Here is a 27,324-nt window from a genome sequence, read left to right as displayed (position 1 = left end):
ATGCTGAGTGGAATTAGTCAGTTGCAAAAGGACAAATATTGTATAAGACCACTATTATAAGAACTTGAGAAATAGTTTAAACTGAGAAGAAAACATTCTTTTGTGGTTACAAGAGTGGGGAGGGAGGGAGGGTGGAAGAGGGGCATTCACTAATTAGATAGTAGATAGGAACTACTTTAGGTAAAGGGAAAGACAGCACACAATACAGGGGAGGTCAGCACAATTGGACTAAACCAAAAGCAAAGAAGTTTCCTGAATAAACTGAATGCTTCGAAAGCCAGCATAGCAGGGGCAGGTGTCTGGGGACCATGGTTTCAGGGGACGTCTAAGTTAATTGGCATAATAAAATCTATTAAGAAAACATTCTGCATCCCACTTTGAAGAGTGGTGTCTGGGGTCTTAAATGCTAGCAACCAGCCATTTAAGATGCATGAATTGGTCTCAATCCACCTGGACCAATGGAGAATGAAGAACACCAAGGACACAAGGCAATTACGAGCCCAAGAGACAGAAAGGGCCACATGAACCAGAGACCACATCATCCTGAATCCAGGAGAACTAGATAGTGCCCGCCTACAACTGATGACTGCCCTGACAGGGAACACAACAGAGAACCCCTGAGGGAGCAGGAGAGCAGTGGGATGCAGACCCCAAATTCTCACAAGACCAGACTTAGCGGTCTGACTGAGACTAGAAGGACCCCAGTGGTCACGGCCCCTAGACCTTCTGTGGGCCCAGGACAGGAACCATTCCTTAAGCCAATTCTTCAGACATGGTTTGGACTGGACAACAGGTTGGAGAGGGATGCTGGTGAGGAGTGAGCTTCTTGGATCAGGTGGACACTTGAGACTATGTTGGCATCTCCTGCCTGGAGGGGAGATGAGAGGGTGGAGGGGGTTAGAAGCTGGTGAAATGGACACAAAAAGAGAGAGTGGAGGGGGAGAGTGAGATGTCTTATTAGGGGGAGAGTAATTGGGAGTGTGTAGCAAGGTGTATATGGGTTTTTGTGTGAGACTGACTTGATTTGTAAACTTTCACTTAATGCACAATAAAAATTATATATATATATAAAGACAGTAACCATTCCAAAAGCCAACTCTTCAGACAAGGATGGGACTGGACTATAGGATAGAAAATGATACTGGTAAGGAGTAAGCTTCTTGGATGAAGTATACATATGAGACTACGTGGGCAGTTCCTGTCTGGAGGAGAGATGAGGAGGCAGAGGGGAACAGAAGCTGGCTGAATGGACAGTAAAAGAGAAAGTAGAGAGAAGGAGTGTGCTGTCCCATTAGGGGGAGAGCAACTAGGAGTATATAGCAAGGTGTATATAAATTTTTGTATGAGAAACTGACTTGATCTGTAAACTTACACTTAAAGGAAAATAAAAATTTTAAAAAGAAAAAAAAACCCATGGCTAATACTATACTTAATGATTAAAGACTGGATATTTTCCCCTTAAGATCAGGAACAAGACAAAGATGTCTGCTCTCACCACTTCTTTTCAACTTTGTATTGGAGGTTTTAGGCAGGAAAATTAGGCATGAAAAAGAAATAAAAGGCATCCATACAGGAAAGGAAGAGGTAAGACACTCTTTATGTGCAGATGACATAATCTTGTGTTAGAGGAAATCCTAAGGAATCTTCTAAGAAACTAATAGAGCTAATAAACAAATTCATCAAGGTTGTAGGATACAAGATCATTATGCACAAATCAACTGTATTCCTATACACTAGCAATAAACAATCTGAATATGAAATAAGAAAACAATTCCGTTTACAATGGAATCAAAATAATAAAATACTTAAGAATAAATTTTACCAAAGAAATGCAAGACACGTACACTAAAACTACAAAACATTGCTGAAAAAAATTAACGAAGATCTAAATAAATGGAAAGACATCCCACATTTATGGATCATAAGACTTAACATTTTTAAGCTGGCAATGCATTCCAAATTGATGTCGAGATTCACCTAAATCCGTATCGATATCCCAGATTGCAGAAATTGCCAAGCTGATGCTAAAATGCATATGAAAATACAAAAAAATTCAAAGTAACCAAAACAGTCTTAAAAAAAAAAAGAACAAAGTCAGAGGACTCACATTTCTCAATTTCAAATCTTACTACAAAGCTACAGGTAACAAAATAGTGGGGTGCTGGCATAAAGACAGATACACAGATCAACAGAATAGAATTGAGAGTCCAGAAAGAAAACCTCATATATGATCAGTTAACTTTCAATAAGGCTGCCAAGACAATTTGATGGGGAAGAATAGTCTTTCCAAATAATGATGCAAGGACAACTGGATATTCACATGCAAAATAATGAAGACAGACTGTTACATCACACCATATATAAAAATTAACTAGAGATGGATCATAGGCCAACATGTAAGAGCAAAATCTATAAAACTCCTAGAAGAAACCATAAGTGAAAATGTGCACAACCTTTGATCAGGCAATAACTTTTTAGATATACAGAAAAAGCCAGAAAAAAAAAAAGATGAATTGGATTTCATCAAAATTAAAAATGCTTGTGCATCAAAGGATACTGTGAAGAAAGTGAAAAGATTACCTAAATAGAAAATATCTGCAAATCATATATCTGGTAAGGGTCTAGTATCTGAAATCTACAGAGGTCTCTTACAATGCAACAACAAAAAGACAACTCAGTCAAAACATAGGCAAAGAACTTGAATAGACATTTACCCAAATAATATATGCAAATAGAAAATAAGTACATGAATAGATATTGAACATCATTAGCCATTGGGGAATCAAAATCAAGACTACAACAAGATACCACTTGACACAAAGACAACTAGAATAAATAGGAGAGATACAACATGTACTGATAATGATGTGGAGCAAATGAAGCTCTCATGCACTGCTGGTGGGACTGTAAAATACAGGCACTTTGGAACAGTTTACAGTTCCTCAAAAGGGTAAACACAGAGTTACCATAACACAACGCATTGCTGTCAAGTTGATCCAACTGCTCCACAGGGTTTCCAAGGCTGGACTCGGAACATTGGGTTAATCTTCAGAGACACAGACTGCTACATCTTTCTCCTGAGGAGTGGCTGCTTGGTTTGAATCTCTGACTTTTTGGTTAGCCACTACATCACCAAGGCTTCTAGAGTTACCATATGACCCAGCAATTTGCCTCCTAGGTATATACTGAAGAATAGGGAAAGTATATATCACACCAAAAACTTGTACATGAATGTTTATAGCAACGGTATTCATAATAGCCAAAAAGTAGAAACAACCTAAATGACCCCCACTAAAGAATGGATACACAAAATGTATGTCCACACAATGTAATATTATTAAGCCATAAAAAGAAATGGATTACTGATGAGTGCTACACCATGGGTGAACCTTGCTTAGCGAAAGAAGCCAGACACAATGAATCACATATGTTATGATTCCATTCATATGAAATGCCTAGAATAGATAAATTCATAGAAACAGAATGCAGATTGTTGTTTTCCGGGGGCAGAGAGAAAAGTGGAAAAGGGTATGATTGCTTAATGGGTATGGGGTTTCTTTTGTGGATTCTGGAATTATATAGTGGTGATGGCTGCACAACATTGTGAATGTACTAAAAGCCTCTGAATTGTACACTTTGAAATGAATAAATGGTAATTTTTTATTATGTGAAATTTCTCAATAAAAATGTAAAATATGTTTATGGTGGAAATTTGGAAAATAAAATATAGCATAAAGAAGGAAATTAAAATCAGATTTAGGAATGATTCCTTTCATTTTATCCACTCATATTTTGATAGTTTTTTTCTGCATTTTAATCTGTGGTGCTCACCACACAACTGTGAGTATACTAAAATCCATTGAATTGTGTAATTTAAATGGGTAAATATCATGTTATGTGATTATATCTCAATATATCTATGAAACAAACAGAAAGCTTTCAGCATATTTATATTCCTTATAAATCCTCCCCCGACATAAATTCTTGTATTCTTTTTGTCTAGAGTCTCAAGCTATATAGCTTATATTTATATATATACAACTATTGTTATTATTGGTCTAATGCTTTTTCTTAGGCCAATATTTACTTAAATTTACCAAGAAATTTTTTTTTTCTCATTATTTCTTCATTAACTTATACTCCTTCCTTCTTATTCAATTTTCTTATTTTTAAAAAACATCCTTCAAGAGGTGAGGCCAAGATGGCGGAATAGACAGACTCTTCCGGCGAGCCCTCTTACAACGAAGACCCGAAAAAACAGGTGAAACAATTATATTTATGACAAGCTAGGAGCCCTGAACATCAAAGGCAAAGTGAGAAAATGGACTGAGCGGCAGGGAAAGGGAGAGATGGTTCAGAAGCGGAGAGGAATTACGGGACCTGAATCACCAGGAACCCTCAGGCACCATTCTCGGAAGTGGCTGCGGTGGGCTAGTGGTAGCGTTTGGCCACAGTTTCCTCTGGGAGAAGGAGGCAGCCGCACAGGCCACTCACAGCTCTGGAACCAGAGAAGAACAGCGCTCTCGGCAAAAGCTAAGTACTTGCATATATTTTACCATGCCCGTGCCCCCAAGCCAGCTTCAGAGGCTGTTGATTTCCCTGGGCCTGAGATAGGCCCTACTGAGCGTCCGGAGCCATCCTCCCAGCCTTGGAGTAAGAATAAATTCACAGTTGGGGAAAAAAAATAATTTGCCAGCTCCTTTAACCTGGGGAGCTCAGGACAGAAGTGGCTCCTGTCCAGGCAAAAACAGTCCGTGGACTTTGAATACCTTTCCCCTCTGCATAGACCTGTGTGGGCCTATTTCAAGAGAATAGGCCCTTATTTGCAGACTGCAACCATTTCAGCTGTGCAGTGAAGAGGTGGGTGTTTGATATTTGACACTGCTTTACCTATTAAACAGGGTCCTGACCTACCCACATCAGGGGCCTAAGGACTGGTGGTTCCACTCAGGCCACCCAGCAACCCACAAGAGGGGTCCAGGGATAACTGGTACCTCCCAGTCCTTAAAACCAAAAGCACTGGGTGCCCATGGTCCATCTCTGCAGAACCCACCCACCTGTACGCTGTAGAGAACAGGGACACGCTTTCCTCACAGACACTCGGGGGATGGTTCTCAGCACCCTGCCTTGTTCAGAGCATGATCCCCTGCTGCAACCAGATGCCGGTACCTACACGACTCACCCCTGCCCCTCTAAGACTGTAGGACAGAGCCTGTACCACACAGTTGATAAGCAGCTACCTGGACACCTGAGCTGAATCCACACATGAAAAGTGAATGGACTCGTAGACTGATATACATGATAACAGCTCTAGCCATCCAAGGACAGGACATCAGAGATTCAAAGGTGAAAATAATCAAGCTAGCTCATTCAAGCAACCCATTTGGGCATATCAAAACAAAACAAAGGAAGAAGCTAGGATACAGTAAGCAAACATAAAATACACTAATAGAATAACTTATAGATGGCTTGGGGACAACAGTCAATATCAAATCACATAAATAAACAGACCATGATCACCTCAACAAGCTCTCAAAACAAAGAATCAATGGATCTTCTAGATTAAAATGACTTCCTGGAATTGCCAGATGCAGAATAAAAAAGATTAATATACTGAACCCTTCAAGACATCAGAAGGAGATAAGGCAATACTCAGAACAAGGCAAGGAACACACAAGTAAAGATGTTGAAGCAATTAAAAAGGTTATTCACGGACATAATGAAAAATTTAATAATCTGCAAGAATCCATAGAGAGACAGCAATCAGAAATTCAGAAGATTAACAATAAAATTACAGAATTAGACAGCTAAGTAGAAAGTCAGAGAAACAGAACCGAGCAAGTGGGAGGCAGAATTGGTGAACTTGAAGATAAAGCATTTTACACCAATATATTTGATGAAAAATCAGATAAAAGAATTAAAAAAAATAAAGAAACAGTAAGAATCATGTGGGACTCTATCAAGATAAATAACCTATGAGTGATTGGAGTACCAGAACAGGGAGGGAAAACAGAAAATACAGAGAAAATTGTTGAAGATGTGTTGGCAGAAAACTTCCCCAATATCGTGAAAGATGAGATTTCTATCCAAGATGCTCATCAAACTCCACACGAGGTAGGTGTTAAAAGAAAGTCACGAAGACATATTATAATCAAACTTGCCAAAACCAAAGATAAAGAGAGAATTTTAAAAGCAGCTAGGGATAAGCAAAAAGTCACCTACAAAGGAGAGCCAATAAGAATAAGCTCAGACTACTCGGAAGAAACCATGCAGGCAAGAAGGCAATGGGAAGACTTATATAAAGCATTGAAGGAAAAAAATTCCCAGCCAAGAATCATATATCAAGCAAAACCGTCTCTCAAATATGAAGGAGAAATTAGGACATTTCCAGATAAACAGAAGTTTAGGGAATTTGTCAAAACCAAACCAAAACTACAAGAAATACTAAAGGGAGTACTTTGCTCAAAACAGGGAAACAGAGATGTTATTATGTAAAAGAAGACAACATTAAAACAATGAAGAGGGACCAAGAAATGTAGTCATAGATACTTCATATGGAGAGGAAGACAAGGCTATATAAAGAAATAAAAGTTAGATTTAAATTTAGAAAAACAGTGGTCAATATTAAGGTAAACACAAAAGAGACAAACTATCCTACACATCAAAATAAAATGCAAGAAAAAAATAGAGACTCAGCAGAAACAAAATCAACAACAACAAATAAGAGAAAAAGACAATACATAAAGATAAACTACTCAGCACAAAAAATTAAGCGGGAAAAAGAAACAGTCAATAAAACACAAAAAAAGACATCAAAATGACAGCACTAAACTCACACCTATCCATAACTACTCTGAATGTAAATGGACTAAATGCACCAATAAAGAGACAGAGAATGGCAGAATGGATCAAAAAACCAAGATCCTTCTATATGCTGCCTACAAAAGACACGCCTTAGATTTAGAGACACAAACAAACTAAAACTCAAAGGATGGAAAAAATACATCAAGCAAATAACAATCAAAAAAGAGCAGGAGTGGCAATATTAATTTCTGACAAAATAGACTTTAAACATAAATCCACCACAAAGGATAATGAAGAACACTATATAATGATTAAAGGGACAATATACCAGGAGGATATAACTATATTAAATATTTATGCACCCAATGACAGGGCTGCAAGAAACATAAAACAAACTCTATCAGCATTGAAAAGTGAGATAGACAGCTCCACAATTATAATAGGAGACTTCAACACACCACTTTCAGGGAAGGACAGGACATCTACAAAGAAGCTCAATAAAGATATGGAAGATCTAAATGCCACAATCAAACAACTTGACCTTATAGACATATACAGAACGCACCAACCAACAGCAGTCAACCGTACTTTCTTTTCTAGCGCACATGGAACATTCTCTAGAATAGACCATATATTAGGTCATAAAGCAAGCCTTAGGAGAATCCAAAACGTTGAAATGTTACAAAGCATATTCTCTGACCATAAGTCCATAAAAGTAGAAATCAATAACAGAAAAAGCAGGGAATAGAAATCAAACACTTGGAAACTGAACAATACCCTGCTCAAAAAAGACTGCGTTATAGAAGACATTAAGGATGGAATAAAGAAATTCATAGAATCCAATGAGAATGAAAACACTTTCTAGCAGAACCTTTGGGATACTGCGAAAGCAGTGCTTAGAGGTCAATTTATATCAATAAATGCACACATACAAAAAGAAGGGCCAAAATCAAAGAACTATCCCTACAACTTGAACAAATAGAAAGAGAGCAACAAAAGAAACCCTCAGGCACTAGAAGAAAGCAAATAATAAAAATTAGAGCAGAATTAAATGAAATAGAAAAACAATTGAAAGAATTAACAAGACCAAAATCTGGTTCTTTGAAAAAATTAACAAAATTGATAAAACACTGGCCAAACTGACAAAAGAAAAACAGGAGAGGAAGCAAATAACCTGAATAAGAAATGAGATGGGCAATATTACAACAGACCCAACTGAAATTAAAAGAATCATATTAGATTAGTATGAAAAACTGTACTCTAAAAAATTTGAAAACTTAGAAGAAATGGATGAATTCCTAGAAATATACTACGTACCTAAACTAACACAAACAGAGGTAGAACAACTAAATAGACCCATAACGAAAGAACGGATTCAAAAGGTAATAAAAAAGCTCCCCCCCGCCGCCATCCCCCCAAAAAAGCCCTGGCCTGGATGGTTTTACTGCGGAGTTCTACCAAACGTTCAGAGAAGAGTTAACACCACTACTACTAAAGGTATTTCAGAGTATAGAAAAGGACGGAATACTACCAAACTCATTTTATGAAGCCAGCATATCCCTGATACCAAAACCAGGTAAAGACATCACAAAAAAAGAAAATTATAGACGTATATGCCTCATGAACTTAGATGCAAAAATCCTCAACAAAATTCTAGCCAATAGAATTCAACAACATATCAAAAAAATAATTCACCATGACCAAGTGGGATTCATAACAGGGATGCAGGGACGGTTGAACATTAGAAAAACAATTAATGTAATCCATCATATAAAAGAAAGAAAAGACAACCACATGATTTTATCAATTGATGCGGAAAAGGCATTTGACAAAGTTCAAGACCCTTTGATGATAAAAACTCTCAGAAAAACAGAAATAGAAGGAAGATTCCTCAACATAATAAAGGGCATTTATACAAAGCCAATAGCCAACGTCATCCTAAATGGAGAGAGTATGAAAGCATTCCCCTTGAGAATAGGAACCAGACAAGGATGCCCTTTATCACCACTCTTATTCAACATTGTGCTGGAGGTCCTAGCCAGAGCAATTAGGCTAGATAAAGAAATAAAGCGCATCCAAATTAGTAAGGAAGAAGTAAAGGTATCTCTATTTGCAGATGACATGATCTTATACACAGAAAACCCTAAAGAATCCTCAAGAAAACTACTGAAACTAATAGAAAAAAAAAAAGCTCAGCACATTATCAGGATACAAGATAAACATACAAAAATCAGTTGGATTCCTCTACACCAACAAAAAAACATTGAAGAGGAAATCACCAAATCAATACTATTTACCGTAGCCCCCAAGAAGATAAAATACTTAGGAATAAATCTTACCAGAGATGTAAAAGACTTACACAAAGAAAACTACAAGACACTACTACATGAAACCAAAAGAGACCTACATAAGTGGAAAAACATACCTTGCTCATGGATAGGAAGACTTAACATTGTAAAAATGTCTATTCTACCAGAAGCCGTCTATAGATACAATGCAATTCCGATCCAAATTCCAATGACATTTTTTAACGAGATGGAGAAACAAATCACCAACTTCATATGGAAGGGAAAGAGGTCCCAAGTAAGTAAAGCATTACTGGAAAAGAAGAACAAAGTGGGAGGCCTCACTCTACCTGATTTTAGAACCTATTATACCGCCACAGTAGTCATAACAGCCTGGGACTCGTACAACAACAGATACACAGACCAATGGACCAGAATTGAGAATCCAGACATAAATCCATCCACATATGAGCAGTTGATATTTGACAAAGGCCCAAAGTGAGTTAAATGGGGGGAAAAGACAGTCTTTTTAACAAATTGTGCTGGCATAACTTGATATCCATCTGGAAAAAAATGAAATAAGGCCCATACCTCACACCATGCACAAAAACGAACTCAAAATGGATCAAGGATGCATCAATGGGTCTCAATCCACCTGGAACAAGTGAGAATGAAGAACACCAAAGACACAAGTAATTATGAGCCCAAGAGACAGAAATGGCCAAATAAACCAGAGACTACATCACCCTGAGACCAGAACAACTAGATGGTGCCCGGCTACAACTGATGACTGCCCTAACAGGGAACACAACAGAGAGCCCCTGAGGGAGCAGGAGAGCAGTAGGATGCAGACCTCAAATTCACATAAAAAGACAGGACTTAATGGTCTGACTGAGACTAGAAGGACCCCGGTGGTTATGGTCCCCAGACCTTCTGTTAGCCCAAGACAGGAACCATTCCCAAAGCCAACTCTTCAGACAGGGACTGGACTATGGGATAGAAAATGATACTGGTGAAGAGTGAGCTTCTTGGATCAAGTAGACACATGAAACTATGTTGGCATCTCCTGCCTGGGGGGGAGATGATAGGGCAGAGGGGGTGAGAAGCTGGCCGAATGGACACGAAAAGAGAGAGTAGAGGGAAGGTTCTCATTAGGGGAGAGAAATTAGGAGTATATAGCAAGGTGTATATAAATTTTTGTATGAGAGACTGACTTGATTTTTAAACTTGCATTTAAAGCACAATAAAAAAATTTTTTTTTAAATCCTTCAGTAGTTCTTTCAGGTGATGTTTCATGGGCAATAAAATTTCTAAGTCTTTGTATATCTAAAAATATTTTTAACTTGCATTCACTGTGAAACAAAAATTTAACAAGTTATAAAATTATAGGTTCACAAATACTTTCCCTCAGCATTCTGAAGCTATTACTCTTTTATCTTCTGGCATGTACCATTGCTCCCAAGAAGTCATTTTCTATCTGATTGTCATTGCATTGGCGGTAATGTCCTTTTTTCTTTGGTGTTGTTTAGTATTTTCTCTTTATCCTTGATATTTGTAGTTTCACTGTGATGTGTCTGCAGATTTGGGGGAGGTTTAAGACCTTAGGACATATGCCTTTTCGTACATTAATGGAAAATTATCATCCATTTTTTCTGCGAGTATTTCCCCTATTCTCTCTCCTTTTCTAGTAATTTGCATCTATTTATTTCTTTGTGCTACATTTTAGGAGATAATCTCTGTGCCTTAGTTTCTTCGTGCTGCTATAACAGAAACACCACAAGTAGGTGGTTTTAAAGAACAGAAGCTGATGTTCTCACGGTTTGCAGTAGTAGCAGCACTTTTCTCATTCATCCAGTTTAGTGTTATATTTCTGGGAATTAATTATGAAAAATTAGCCTCAAATTTGTTTCTCTAGCCCTCCAAACAATTCTATAAAATACCTAATATCCTTTAATAAATTCCTTTTCTTCCTAGGCTAAGGAGGGTGGATTCCATTGTTTGAAACTGAAAACAATTCCTGATATAGTAATTGGTACCAGAAATGGTTGGCAAAAGACCCTCAAGGAAATGGGATTTAGGGATAGGTTATTTGATCTGACTTGCTTTGGATTAAATGAGGATTCACTGGGTATCACAGAATGGAATTTTGTTAGTCCATTTCATGCAGTGGCAGCAATGTAACTTAAATTACCACCTACTATGACTGGAATTGGTATAACTGGAAATGAAGTACATATTGAAGACAAGGCTTTGAAGGATTGAGTGGCTACTTCTACAGAATAGTATTATGGGTATAAATATCACATGAACCGTCAGGTAGCCTGGCTGCACATAACTGCATGAGAGACATTTAAAAACAAAATATTGTACAAAATTCTATATTCTCATTTCAAGTCATGGTCAAATGAATTTGTATAATACTTTTAAAATTTTTTATCTTCTTCAGTCTTAAGGTGACATAGACAAAAATTACATACACAGTCTGATTCCCTGGCTAGATGATTATAAAAAAAAGATGATTATAGCGTAAATTAAATTCAAAAACCTTGCTATGTCTTTTATGTAAAAATTAGGGCATTTGTTAGGAAACAAAGGAACTCCCAAGAATTAGAAAATGAGAAGGGGGACTGTGGTGGAGGCAACTGCTATGTGTTCACCACACCATTTCCTTTTCCTTCTGTACATGCAGGAAGATTATATTTCCTAGCCCCTTTTATCTAGGTGGGGCCGTTTGATAGTTCTGTCCAATGGAATGTGGGCAAAATGACGTACTCCACTTCCATGGACTTCCAGGCCTGGCCTCTTGTACAATTTATCATATTCCCATTCATTTATTCTCTCTCCCTCCCTCCCTTCTTCCCTCTTATGCCTACACATTTCACACAATTAGAAACAAATCTGGAGCCACTTGATCTAAAGAGTCTAGATCCCTGAATTACCACTTGAACAAAGCCATCTAAGAAGGCTACTCATGAGGAATTATATTATAAAATGAGTAAGAAAAGATAAAACTTTTGATTTGGCTAAGCCACCGAGATCTTGGTATTTTTTGTTTGTTTTGTTTTTGTTTTTAGAGCAGTTCAGCATTAATATCCATGAATAAAGCAAAAAAAACTTTCAAAATATCTGCTTAGCAGGATTTGAGAGCTGTTATACAGGCAAAAGCTGGGCAATGAAAAAGGAAGACAGAAGAATTGATGCATTCAAATTGTGGTGTTGGTGAAAAAATATTGAATATACCACATGTACTGCCAAAAGACCAAACAAATCAGTGTTAGCAGAAACACAACCAGAGTGCTCCTTAAAAGCGAGGATGGTGGGACTTCGGCTCACATACTTTGGCCACGTCATCAGGAAAGAATAATCGTTAGAAAAGAATATTATATTTGGTAAGTAGAAGGTTAGTGAAAATGAGGGAAACCCTCGATGAGATGAATTGACCCAATAGCCACAACAACGGACACAAAAATACCAATGATCGTGAAGATGGTACAGGACACGGCAATATTTCCTTCTGCTATACTAAGGTCTCCGCGAGTCAGAGCTAACTCAATGGCAACTAATAACAATAACATGCACCGTGGACTGCTGTGCACACCCACTTTTTCCGCTTTCCTTTACTGAAGTAATTCCATCCCTGTTCCACCACCTTTTGTAGGGTGTGAAAGGGTGGGCGGATCATCTGTATTTTAGTTCAGATCTCACTAAAGGAGTGCCATAAATACCTCATAGAGAGTAATGCTTATCATCCTGATACATTAGTCTTTGATTTTGGTACATTGCTTAAAACTGTGGTTTATCCTCCCTGCAGAGGGACCAGACCCTGGAGAAGAACATCATGACTGGTAAAGTAGAGGGTCAGTGAAAAAGAGGAAGACCTTCAAGGAAATGGATTGACACAGTGGCTACAACAATGGGCTGAAAAATAGCAATGATTGTGAGGATGGTGCAGGACCAGGCAGTGTTTCGTTCTGTTGTACGTAGGGTCACTATGAGTTGGAACAGACTCGACGGCACCTAACAACAACAGACAGGGTGAGTGTATTCTGGGTGTGGAAGGAATAGTGAAATGAATATTTGGTGAACGGAAAAGCAGACTGTGTCAGAGACTGGTTTAGATGTTCACCAATCTCATTTTATCGTTCTGGAGACACAGCCTTGCTTGCATCTTGGTGGAGCCACATGACTATTTCTAGCCAATGAAATGTGGACTGAATTGATATATATGATTTCCAAGACTGATCTCTAAAATCTCCTCTGAGATCCTCAGTTCACCCTCTTCCACATCCATGTAAGCAGATGTGAAGAACTTTGAGATTTCAGAGACACGGGATGCAATGACCTCAGATCCCTGCACCACTACTTGGAGAAGCATCATCCATAAGAGCCACTTAAACCTCATCCTACTTTGATGTTAACAAGAAAAAAATCTGTCTTTTATTAATGCATTGAGATGGAAGAATTTCTCTCTTCCAATGACTATTATCATGACTAATACAGGAATAAATGAGAATTCAGATGGTTCAGAAAACACTAGACCTGAAAGATCACTGAGGGACCATATAGGAGGGTTAACACTAGCTTTGACTTCCAAATACTCCAAAACACTCTTACCAGAAGAAGCAATCCCTCCCCATCAACCTTTTTTTGAAGACCTCTGTAACAACCTCCCCTGAGGCAGTGACATTGCAATTGGATGCCAATTCTCCTTATACCCCAGTAATAACAGCCTCTGAGACTTGTAACTGGAGTCAGATCCCAGAATGGCCGATGAGACAAATTTCAGTGGATAAAAAAGGCTTATCTACCAAAAGAATCACAAGATTCTTAATTAGATCAACAAAAACCTGGGGCATAAGTGTGAAAATGAATTAAGTATAATGAATGAGAAACAGGGGAAAACAATCTTAACCGAGATAAACTTATTGATAAACTTACCAGAGATTCTAGATTATATGTGCTAACCTAAGAAGCTATAAGTATTTCTCTGTGCTTGCTTGGTTGATTCAAGTCAGTTTTGCCCTAAACTAAATGATGTTAACATGCAAGAAATCCCTAGCTATGATACAGAAGAAAAATTCCAAATTCTTGGGGTAATAGGAGCATTGGAATGGAATTATTATGTGACAAATTAACCCACCCTTTAACTCTGTCCTACAAGAAGGTCCAGAAGACACTTCCTTCATCAGACATTAAGAAATCTATTGAAAAGTGCTATACTGGATGTCCTCCCTAGGCATAGGATGAAGGGAACAGATGCTACCACTTAAAAGGGTTTCTGATTTCAACAGTAATGATGGTATCTAAACGTGGCAGATGCCAAATAGCAGCATTTGACAGCCAGCAGCAGTGTGGGTAGGGCTAAATGTAATGGAAAGGGTCATATTTTTAATCATTTTGATTTGACTCTAAGTGGTTTTTGGTTTGAGAACAAATGATCATAAAGTGCCTAGAACTGAAACAGATGGGAAGCCTACTAATGTCTTAGCTGACAAGTAAAACTGAAAACAATTCTAAATCTAGTCAAATGATTCTAACTCGAACCAGCAAAGTGAGGAGCCCCTCATTCAAGTAACAGTCTTAAGTCAGTTAGTAGACCCATCAACTGAATGAAAGGGAGGCAGAGAACCCTTAAGGAAAGACACTGGGATAAAATCAGAAGGACTTATATCATTATCAGTGTGCCCGTGCTTTGGCAAAAGGAAATGACACTCTTTAGAAGTCACTGGACATTAGCTTTAAAATAAAGATGATATCAAGGAACTCAGAACACCACTGTGGTCCTTTGGATGTCCAAATGATATTGTGGTTACAGTCCAGTTCCTCATTTATACTCGGAATAGAGACGATCACCAAAGAACAGAATCCCCACTTTGGCTCCGTGACTTAAGGGTTGACAGGTCATGTAAAAGCCCCCGGGCTACCTTTCCTATCAAGATATAAAACAACTGCCTCAGGGAATTGAAGTAATTCGTGGCACCATCAAATACTTGAAATAAGTGCATCCTTTCATATTTTCATTTAAATCACCTGTTTGGCCTGTGTAGACAACGGCGTCATCTTGGAGCACAGCAATGAATTATTTTAAGCTTAATCAGGTGATGACTTCAACTGCAGCTGCTGTTTTAGACAAGTCAATTTTCTGGAACAAATTAATATAATTTCCGGCACCTGGTATACAGCTAGGGCCTGGAAAACATTTTTCTCCAATCCCAATAAACAGAGAACAAAAAAATAAGGTAGCTTTCACCTGGTAGGTATGTTGTTGTTGTTAAGTGCCATCTAGTCCATTCCGACTCATAACAACCCCATGTACAACAGAATGAAACACTGCCTGTCCTGAGCCATCCATACAATCATGGCTATGTTAGAGCCCATTGTTGCACCCACTGTGTCATTCCATCTCATTGGGGTCTTCCTCTTTTTCACTATCTCTCTACCTTACCAAGTATGATGTCCTTCTCCAGGGACTGATCCCTCCTGATAACATGTCCAAAGTGCTCAAGAAGTCTCGCCATCCTTGCTTCCAAGGATCATTCTGGCTGTACTTCCAAGACAAATTTGTTCAATATTCTGGCAGTCCATGGTACATTCAATACTCTTCACCAACACCATAGTTCAAAGGTATCAGTTCTTCTTTGCTCTTTCTTATTAATTCTCCAGTTTCTACATGCATATGAGGCTATTGAAAATACCATGGCTTGGGTCAGGCACACCTTAGTCTTCAAGGTGACATCTTTGTTTATAACACTTGAAAGAGGTCTTTTGCAGCAGATTTACCCAATGTAGTGTGTCGTTTTATTTCTTGACTGCTGCTTCCATGGGTGTTGATCGTAGATCCAAGTAAAAAGAAATCTTTGGCAACTTCAATCTTTTCTCCATTTATCATGATACTGCTTCCTGGTCTGGTTGTGAGGATTTTTCTTTTCTTTATGTTGAGGTGTAATCCACACTGAAGGCTATGGTCTTTGATCATCAGTAAGTGCTTCAAGTCCTCTTCACTTTCACCATGCAAGGTTGTGTCTTCTGCATATTGCAGATTGTTAATGAGTCTTTCTCCAATCCTTATGCCACATTCTTTTTCATTTACATAGCTTCTCATATTATTTGCTCAGCATGCAGACTGAATAAGTATGGTGAAAGGATACAACTCTGACCCATACCTTTCCTGATTATTTTTATTTATTTATTTTTTGGAAGATGCCCAGTCTGACATTCTTCTTCTTTATTTCTTTTTATTGTGCTTTAGATGAAGGTTTACAGAGCAAATTAGTTTCTCATTAAACAATTAATACACATATTGTTTTGTGACTGGTTGCCATCCCCACGACATGTCAAGACTCTCCCCTTATCGACCTTGAAATTCCACATTTCCATTAGTCCAGCTTTTCTGTCCCCTCCCGCCTTCTCCTCCTTGCCCCCAGGCTGGTGTGCCCATTTAGTCTCCTATACATGGTTGAGCTACACATATTATTGTTTGTTTTATGGGCCTGTCTAATCTTTCACAAAAGGACAAATACTGTATGAAACCACTATTATAAAAACTCATGAAAAAGTATACTCACAGAAAGAAACAATCTTTGATGGTTACAAGGCAGGGGTGTGGTGGGGACAGAAAAACCCTAACTAGACAATAGATAAGTGGTAACTTTGACAAAGGGTAAGATTGTACACAATATTGGGGAAGTCAGCACAACTTGACCAAGGCAAGGTCATGGAAGCTTCATAGACACATTCAAACTAGCTGAGGGACCAAATTACTGGGCTGAGGGCTATGGACCATGGCTCCTGGGGAAATCTAGTTCAACTGGCATAATATAGTTTAAAATTATCTACATCCTACTTTGGTGAGTAGCGTCTTGGGTCTTAAAAGCTTGTGAGGGGCCATTTAAGATACTCCATTGGTCCCATCCCACCTGGAACAGGGAAGAATGAAGAAAACCAAAGACACAAGGGAAAAAAAAAAGGGAAAGATTAGTCCAAAGGCCTAATGGATCACGACGACCACAGCCTCCACCAGACTGAGTCCAGCACAACTAGATGGTGCCCAGCTACCACCACTGACTGCTCTGACAGGGATCACCATAGAGGGTCCCAGACAGAGCTGGAGAAAAATGTAGAACAAAATTCTAACTCAACAGAAAAAAAAATAGAGACAAAAATTAAGGAAGCTCTGGAGACCATGGTCTCGGGGGACATCTAGCTCAATTAGCATAACATAGTTTATAAAGAAAATGTTCTACATTCTACTTTGTTGAGTAGCACCTGGGGTCTTAAAAAGCTTGTGAGTGGCCATCTAAGATATTCCACTGGTTCCACCCCATCTGGAGCAAGGGAGAATGAAGGAAACATAGAACTAAATTCAAACTCACAAAAAATGACCAGACTTACCGGTCTGACAAAGACTGAAGAAACCCCTAGAGTATGGCCCCCAGACACTCTTTTAACTCAGTACTGAAGTCACTCCTGAGGTTCACCCTTTCCTGATTTTAAACCACGCAGTATCCCCGTGTTTTATTCTTGGTCTATGTATAGGTTTCACATGAGCACAATTAAGTGTTCTGGAATTCCCTTTCTTCACAATGTTATCCATAATTTGTTATGATCCACACAGTCAAATGCCTCTGCACTATCAATAAAACACAGGTAAACATCTTTCTGGTACTCTCTGCTTTCAACCAAGATCTGTCTGATATTCCTTGTTCCATGTCCTCTTCTGAATCTGCCTTGGATTTCTAGCAGTTCACTATCAATGTACTGCTGCAACCATTTTTAAATTATTTTCAGCAAAATTTTCCTTGTGTATGATAATAATGATATTGTTTGATAATTTCCACATTCTGTTGGATCACCTTTCTCTGGTATGGGCACAAATATGGATCTCTTCCATTTGGTTGGCCAAGTAACTGTCTTCCAAATTTCTTGGCCTACACAAGTGAGGCCTCCAGTGCTGCATCCATTTGTTGAAACATCTCAATTGGTATTCCATCAACTCCTGGAGCCTTGTTTTTCTCCAATGCCTTTAGTGCAGCTTGGACTTTTTCAGTACAATTCATTTTTGATCGTATGCTACTTTCTGAAATAACTGATTGTTGATGAACTCTTTTTAGTAGAGTGACTGTATATTCCTTTCATCTTCTTTGATGCTTCCTGTATCTCTCAATATTTTGCCCACAGAATCCTTCTATATTACAATTCAAGGCTTGAATTTTTTCTTCTGTTCTTTCAGCTTTAGAAATGCCAAGCATATTCTTCCCTTTTGGTTTTCTAACTCCAGTCTCTGCACATTTCATCATAATACTTTACTTTGTCTTTTCAAGCTACCCTTTGAAATCTTCTGTTCATCTCTTTTACTTCATCATTTCTTCCATTTGCTTTAGCTGCTCTATGTTCAAGAGCAAGTTTTCGAGTGGCTTCTGACATCCATTTTGGTCTTTTCTTTTATTCCTGTCTTTTTAATGAACTTTTGCTTTCTTCATGTATCATGTCCTTGATGTCATCCCACAGCTCATCTGGTCTTTGATTTTTAATGTTCAATGCACAAAATCTATTCTTGAGATGGTTTCTAAATTCAAGTGGGATATACTCAAGGTTGTATTTTGCCTCTCATGGACTTGTTTTAATTTTCTTCAGCTTCAACTTGAACTCGAATATGAGTAATTGATGGTCTGTTCAACAGTTGGCCCCTGGCCTTGTTCTGACTGATGATATTGAGCTTTCCCATTGTTTCTTTCCACAGATGTAGTCGATTTGATTGTATTCCATCCAGTAAGGTCCACGTGTATATCGCCACTTATATTGTTGAAAGAAGTCATTGGTCTTGCAAAATTCTATCATGCAACCTCCTGCGTCATTTCTATCAACAAGGCCATATTTTCCAACTACCAATTCTTCTTTGTTTCCAACTTCTGCATTCCAATCTTCAGTAATTATCAATGCATCTTGATTGCAGGTTTGATCAATTTCAGACTGCAGAAGTTGGTAAAAATTGTCAGCTTCTTCACCTTTAGCATTTGTGGTTGGTGCAAAAATTTGAATAATTATCATATTAACTGGTCTTCCTTGTAGGTGTATGGATATTATCCTATCACTGACAGCATTGTACTTCAGGATATATCTTGAAATGTTCTTTTTGATGATGAATGTGATGTCATTTATCATCATTTGAATGACAATTTGTCATTCCCGGCATAGTAGGCCATATGATTGTCGAATTCAAAATGGTCAATACCAGTCCATTTCAGCTCACTACTACCTGGGATTGACTATGCAAAGGCATTCAACTATGTGGATCATAACAAATTATGGATAACATTGTGAACGGGAATCCCAGAACACTTAATTGTATTCATAAGGAACCTGTACATAGATTAAGAGGCAGTTGTTTGGACAGAACAAAGGGATACCGAGTGGTTTAAAGTCAGGAAAAGTGTGTCATGGCTGTATTCTTTCACCACATCTTTTCAATCTGTATGCCAAGCAAATAATCCAAGAAGCTGGACTATATGAAGAAGAACGGGGCATCAGGATTGAAGGAAGACTCCTTAACAACCTGCATTGTGCAGATGACTCAACCTTGCTTGCTGAAAGTTAAGAGGACTTGTAGCACTTACTGATGAAGATCAAAGGCCACAGACTTCAGTATGGATTGCACCTCAACATAAAGAAAACAAAAATCCTCACAACTGGACCAAGAAGCAACATCATGATAAATGGAGAAAAGATGGAAGTTGTCAAGGATTTCATTTTACTTGGATCCGCAATCAATACCCATGGAAGCAGCAGTCAAGAAATCAAAAGATGCATTGCATTGGGCAAATCTGCTGCAAACAACCTCTTTAAAGTGTTGACAAGCAAAGATGTCACCTTGAAGACTAAGGTGCACCTGACCCATCATCACATCATATGCGTGTGAAAGCTGGACAACGAATAAGGAAGACCAAAGAAGAATTGATGCCTCTGAATTGTCGCGTTGGCAAAGAACATTGAATATACCATGGACTGCCAAAAGAACGAGCAAATCTGTCTTGGAAGAAGTACAATCAGAATGCTCCTTAGAAGCGAGGATGGTGAGACTGTGTCTTACATACTTTGGACATGTTGTCAGGAGGGATCAGTCCCTGGAGAAGGACATCATATTTGGTAAAGTACAGGGTCAGCAGAAGAGGAAGACCCTCAACGAGATCACTGACACAGTGGCTGCAACAATGGGCTCAAGCATAACAACGATTTTAATAATGGCACAGGACTGGGCAGTGTTTCATCCTGTGGTACACAGGGTTGCTATGAGTTGAACCGACTTGACAGCACCTAACAACAACAACAACAATACCTAGGATATCGATGCTTATGCATTCCATTTCATTTTTGATGACTTGCAATTTTCCTAGATTCATACTTCATATATTCCACGTTCCAATTATTAATGGATGTTTGTAGCTGTTTGGAAACCCTGGTGGTGTAGTGGTTAAGTGCTAAGGCTGCTAACCAAAGGGTCGGCAGTTCGAATCCACCAGGCGCTCTTTGGAAGCTCTATGGGGCAGTTCTACTCTGTCTTATAGGGTCGATATGAGTCGGAATTGACTCGATGGCACTGGGGTTTGGTAGCTGTTTATTCTCGTTTTGAGTCATGGCACAGCACAAAAAATGAAGGTCCTGAAACCTTGACTCCATCTACGTCATTACAGTTGACTCCACTTTTCACCAGTTGTATTTTGAGTGCCTTCCAACCTGAGGGGCTCATATTGTGGCAATATACCAGATAACGTTCCACTGCTATTCATAAGGTTTTCACCGGCAAATTTTTTTTGAGAAGTAGGCCGCCAGGTCATTCTTCCTGGTCGGTCTTAGTCTGGAAGCTCCACTGAAACCTGTCTACGATGGGTGACCCTGCTTGTGTTTGAAATTCTGGTGCCATAGTTTCCATTATCACAGTAATACACAAGCCACCACTGTATGACAAACTGACAGACGAGTGGTGGTAGGTATAGCACTGATAGGTATAGCAATAAATATTTACCATCTTGCCTTAGGGATATATTAACTTTCCAGGTTTGTGCCATAATTTAGTCCATTGGGACATTGATCATTCACAGAACATCACAGTAGTTGATCATATAACAGTATTATGACAGAACCAGGTGAGCAGGAAATAGCAGTAGTTATACTAGATACTTTGGTCAGACACATGCTTACCAGACTGTCAGATAAATTTCATGTAAATTTGGGGGCCAGCAACACTGATAAAGTTTATTTGGAGTCCAGTGGCCTGGGCAGAGTGAAAGGTGAAAGGCAAGTCTCTGCACGTTACTCCCTCAAACTTTAAAAAAGAGGCACAACATTAAATGGGACTCTACATAAACCACATTTGGGTGTGCTGCTCAAACCCACTTATCAAGTAACCTAGAAGGCTTTGGTTAGAGATCAAAAAAATAGAAGGATCTACAGATGGTCCAGGGATATAATGCTGTGCAAGCAGCTTTGCAAGCCAATCCAATGCTTGAAATGTATTTGATTATATGAAATTCTGTATGGAACCCATATAAATCCTTGATAAGAGAATCACAGAGGAGGTTACTAGAATTTTAAAGCAAAACCATGTCTTCTCTAGCAAATATCTATTCTCCTTTTTGAAAACAGCTTTTGACTTACTGGTAGGTGCTGGTAGAGACTGAATGCTAGATAATGGAAAACTTTTTGAACCTTGCAGTCATCATGAATTATATATACCTAGAACCATTCGGGTTGGCAGTTCGAATCTGCCAGGCGCTCCTTAGAAACTCTATGGAGCAGTTCTACTCTGTCCTATAGGGTCGCTATGAGTCGGAATCGACTCGACGGCACTAGGTAGAAGCATTCCACTGTCAAATGGTATTGGTATTTAGGGACTGTGCCAGAAGGCACAAGTTGCAAGAGCACCACCAGGTGGTTTACACTGCCAGTATGCCTACTTCTGTCACACTGCCACTACTTTTACCCACATCTACAGACTCCATGGAAACCCTGGCGGCATAGTGGTTAAGTGTATGGCTACCAACCAAAAGGTCAGCAGTTTGAATCCACCAGATGCTCTTTGGAAACTCTATGGGGCAGTTCTACCCTATCCTAGAGGGTCTCTATAAGTTGGAATCAACTCGACAGCAATGGGTTTGGTTTGGTTTTTTTTGACAGACTCCACAGGAAGTCCCTTTAGAGGAGAAAAAAAATCAAGCCTCACTTAAAGGTGACTGCACAATTTGCTGGCAACTTCCTGGAGTGGATTGCCTCAACAATTCAGTCCCATTCAATGGTGGCCCTGAAAAACAGTGAGCAAATGAAGTCCTCCCCATGGAGATTACTTTAGTAGTAGTGCAGTTGTCCACTCTGCTTTAAGAGAGAGGATCTAAGATGCATCTACACTAATTCATAGGCAGCAGATAATGGTTTGGCCATATCGTCAGGGACTGGGTCATATTTTCAGAGTTTGAAGGATTAGTGACAAAGAAGTCTGGAGAAAAAGTATGTGAACTGGCATTTTATAACAAGCGAAGACCATGAATATATCTGTGTCTTTTGTGAATAATCACAAAAAGACCCTTAACAGAGAAAGTTCACAGTAATCCAGTGGACAACATGACAAATCCTTTCAATGAAAGCCATTTTCCCTAGACTCAATAGCATTTGCTCAGTGAGTTCACAGATAAAATGGTCATGGTGGCAGGGATGGTGGTGTTCAGTGCTTATTCAAGTTGCCTATTGCTGCATAACAACATACAATACCTAGCGGCTTAAAATAACAAAATTTTAGTTAGCTCATGTTAACTAATATTTAGATTAAACAGCTTGGTTCAGTAGTGTCATTGCTCACTTCTACTTCATGTAACCTATGTTATCTTTTACGGACTTACTTTTCTTTTTGCTAGTATTTGTTCTTGGGAATTTTTTCAGAAGGGGTCTGTAGGAGGAAATTTTTCTGATTCCTTATACGTTTGAAAACATCTTTGCTTCCCCTTGTCCTTGTATGCTAGCGCTGCTGAGTATAATTCTAAATTCAAAAATTTAAAGATATTATTGCCTTGTATTCTAACCATCAGAATTGTTCTTAACAAGTTTTGGTGAAAACAACAAATGCTGGAGAGAATGTGGGGAGATTAGAATCCTTATCCACTGCTGGTGGGATTGTAAAATGGTACAACCACTTTGGAAAACAGTGTGGTGCTTCCTCATAAAACTAGAAATAAAACTACCTTATGATCTAGCAACCCCACTCATGGGTATATACCTTAAAGCTCTAATAGAAGAGACACCAAAGGACATATGCACACCTAAGTTCATTGCAGCATTATTCACAATAGCAAAAAGATGGAAACAACCTAAGTGCCCATCAATGGATGAATGAATAAACAAAATGTGCTACATACATAAAATACAATAGTATGCATCCATAAAGAATAATTGCTAGTTTTTGAAATATATTATAATGTGAATGAATCTGGAGGACATTACGCTGAGTGAAATAAGTAAATCACAAAAGGACAAATATTGTATTATCTCACTTTTATAAAAACACAAGAATAGGTATACATACAGAAGCCAACAATCATTGGTGGTTACCAAGATGGGCGAGGGGAGAATCACTCTCTAGATAGTAGACACTTGTTACTTTTGGTGATGGGAGAGGTAACACTGAATGTGGATGAAATGCGTAGTTTGACCAAGGTAAATGATATCACTAAAGGACATTTTTAGTAAATGCTATGAAATATACAATTTTCCAACAACGAAAAAAATATGTGGTTGCATATGTCTGTATGTATGCATACATGTGTATAGGTATGTATATGTTTGTATATATGGGTGCATATACAGATGTATCTATATGTATATGCATATACATGTATGTGTATACATGCATATATTCATATATACAATAAATCACATAGAGGGCACAGTTATGGATACTTTTAAGATTTAACCAGATACTTCAATGGATTAGTTTATAGGGATTGAAGGCTTAGAACCATAGTCTTATGGAACAACTCAGTCAATTGACATAACATAATTCATAAAATTTATTTTCTGCATCTTAGTTTGGTAAGTAGTGTCTGGGGCCTTAAAAGCTTGTGAGCAACCATCTAAGATACAACTATTGGTGTGTACTCATCCGGAGTAAAAGAGAAAGAAGAAAACCAGAGATGAGAGAAGAAACTAATCTACAGCACTAATAGTCTACACGGACCACGACCTCATCTATCCTAAGACCAGAAGAACTAGATGATGCCCAGCTACCACTGACTGTTCCGATCGGGAACACAACAGATGGCTCCTGATGGAATGGGAGAGAAACGAGGAACATAACTCAAATTCTTATATAGTCCAGACTTACTGAATGATTGAGACTAGAGGACTCCCTGAGACTATCATCCTGAGGTACTCTTTAAACTTTGAAACAAGACTATTCCTTGAGGTCATCTTTTAGCTAAACAATAGGTTGGCTCATAAAATAAAGAGTACCACCCCTGAAGACTGTTCTTATTTAAAAAATCATTTATATAAGACCAAACAGTCAACATTTACTCTAAAGCAAAGATGAGAAGGCAAAGGGGCAGGGGAACTAGATTACTGGAAACAGAACAACCAGAATGGAAATGAGAATGTTGACAGATTATGAAAAATGTAGCCAATATCAATGAACAATTTTTGTAGATGGTTAAATAGGCACCTAATTCGCTGTGTAAACTTTTGATGAAAACACAATAAAATATAATTTAAAAAAATGTGTTGGCGACATTGTTTCTCTTTCATACAGACTCAGCATTATCTCTCTTAGAAGCTTTAAGGATAATCTTTTCATTCTTGGAGTTCCAAAGTATTACCTGCATATGTTTAGATGAGAGTACGTTTAATTCTTTGCATTTATTAGATCTTTTCAATCTGAATATGTATGTCTTTATTTTCAGTACCAAGAAATTTTCTTACATTATCAATTGGATTATTTTGTAACTATTAGAAATATGTTGAAACTTCTGGATGAATTTTTATATGCCTCTAAATTTTTCTCAGATCTTACGTCTCCTTGCCTTGGTATAAAATAACAAATTAGATAAATATGGACCCTGTCCTCATGAAGTTTACATCCGGTGGCAATAAAGAAAGCAGGTAGGCAGAATAAACAAAATAATTTTAGTATCATCTTTAAGTAAATCAACAGAGTGGTCTGGTAGAAAGTTGAAGAGTGTGATAGCTAAGACCTAAAGAGAAGGGTGGATGCAGCTATGCAAGGGTAATAGGAGGACTGCATGTATTAAAGACAAGTACTTGGTATCCTCAAGGACATACATGAAATAAAGGTTGACTGCACTGTAGAGAGCAAAGAGGAGGGTGGGCTATGTTAAGATTAGAATTATGGCAGTGGCTAGATTACTTGGAGCCCTGGTAGTACGGTGGTTAAGAGCTTGACTGCTAACCAAACGGTCAGCAGTTGGAATCCACCAGCAGCTCCTTGGAAACCCTATGGGGCAGTTCTACTCTGTCCTATAGGGTCGCTATGAGTCGGCATCGATTCAATGGCAAGGGTTTAGATTACTCTGCTGTAGAATTTGGATTTTATTCTAAGTGCAATCAGAAGCCATAGAACGGATTGATCTTTTTCAAAGGTCACTCAGGCCACTGACACACTGACTGGAAGGCAATAGGAGTAGAAGTCCAGAGGAAAGATAAAGGCAGCTTGGATTGTAAATATTTAAAGTGACAGAAATTAGAAATTATTAAAAAAATTGAGATAAAAAGATTGGTAACATTTTTGAAAGTATTATTATGTGAGACAAGATGAAGATAAAAGAAGTAAACCTTAAACTTCAGAAATGATAAAAAAAAAAAAAGACATTTAAGACAAACCCAAGAAAAGTAGAAGAGAAAAAATAATACAGTAAAGCCAAAATGTAATTAATTAGCAAACAGTTTGACAAGAAATACAGGAATCGGTCTTGCCGGAGAAGAAAAAAGGACAAAAAAGTATAAACACAATTCGGATTTTCATATCAATTGCTTGAGGGGCCGCCAGAATGGTTTTGTCAATTTATACTCTTATCAAAGTTCATCAGCTCTGTCTTCTCCATAGGTTACCAGCAGTGTCATTGTCAATTTTTTTTTCTTGCTAAAATTATGGATGAAGAACTGCATCCAGTTCTTTAAATATGCATTTATACACTCTAATACAGACTGTAAACACCTTTTTTCCATTTTTTATTGGTTCTTTGAATTTATTTGGTTAGATGACTGTGTTACTCTTCGTCTTTGGGGATGTTCAATTTTTTCTGATTAGTGTACAGAATTTTATAATATTAAGGACATTAGTCTTTTATCTGTCGTATATTTAGCAAATATCTTTCCAACTTTATATTTTTATGGTGGTTTTTGAAATAATAAGGAATGTGTTGTTATTGTCATTGTTTCTTTATGTCCTTTTTTATGTTTAAACATTTTTCAAATTTTATTGTGTATATACACACATACATAAAATGTGCAAAATTGCATTTTAACCGTTTTTAAGTGTACAGTTCAGTGCCATTAATTTCATTAACAATGTGTAATCATCATCACTATTATGTCCGTTTTAATGTAGATACTCCTTTCAGTTTTCTCCTTTATAGTTTTGGGTTCTGACTTAACACTTACAAACACTCCCTTCACCATAAAATTATTAAAATATTCACCTGACTGTACCTAGGACGTTTATAATTTTGTTTACATTAGTCTATCTAGAATTTATTTTGTGCTAATGAGTGAGGTAGAGATAAACTTTATTGCTCTCAAAATGGCTAACGGGGTGTTTCTAACACCATTTTTTGTGTACTTGCTGCACTGTTCTGACAATGGGCATGCATCTAGAGCAGCATTTTCCAGTGTGTTCTGAGGAACAAGATGGGACTGGATATTAGCATGTATTTCAAGAAGGAATATTTTCATAGTTAAACACATTTGAAAAACTTACAATAATGAAATTAAAAAAAGCATTTAAATGCTGGACTCCTCTGAGAATTTATTATGGTCTTTATACATCTCCAAAGGGGGGTACATAGTAATATTACAGAACTCAATTTTCACAGTCTCGAAGGACACATAATCCTAGAGAATACTCTGAGGAAAACTGCTTTAAAGATTTACTTTGAAAACCATACATTGTTATTGTTGTTGTAAATATATAGCTATAATTTTACACAAAAATATTTTTATTTCTATTTCATTAAATTTTTAA

At 37.9% G+C, this 27,324-nt stretch overlaps 1 long non-coding RNA gene across 10 annotated transcripts in view; it reads right to left on the bottom strand.

The window, feature by feature from the left end:
• The window catches only part of LOC111751861 (uncharacterized), a 425,334-nt gene that overhangs the window by 240,008 nt on the left and 158,002 nt on the right, over nt 1–27,324 (bottom strand). The gene's annotated exons all lie outside the window — the stretch shown is intronic.

Source organism: Loxodonta africana, chromosome X, assembly GCF_030014295.1.
Source record: "Loxodonta africana isolate mLoxAfr1 chromosome X, mLoxAfr1.hap2, whole genome shotgun sequence".
Classification (NCBI taxonomy): Eukaryota; Metazoa; Chordata; class Mammalia; order Proboscidea; family Elephantidae; genus Loxodonta; species Loxodonta africana.
The sequence above is the reverse complement of the archived record's forward strand: the minus strand, read 5'-3'. Positions and strand labels throughout refer to the sequence as shown.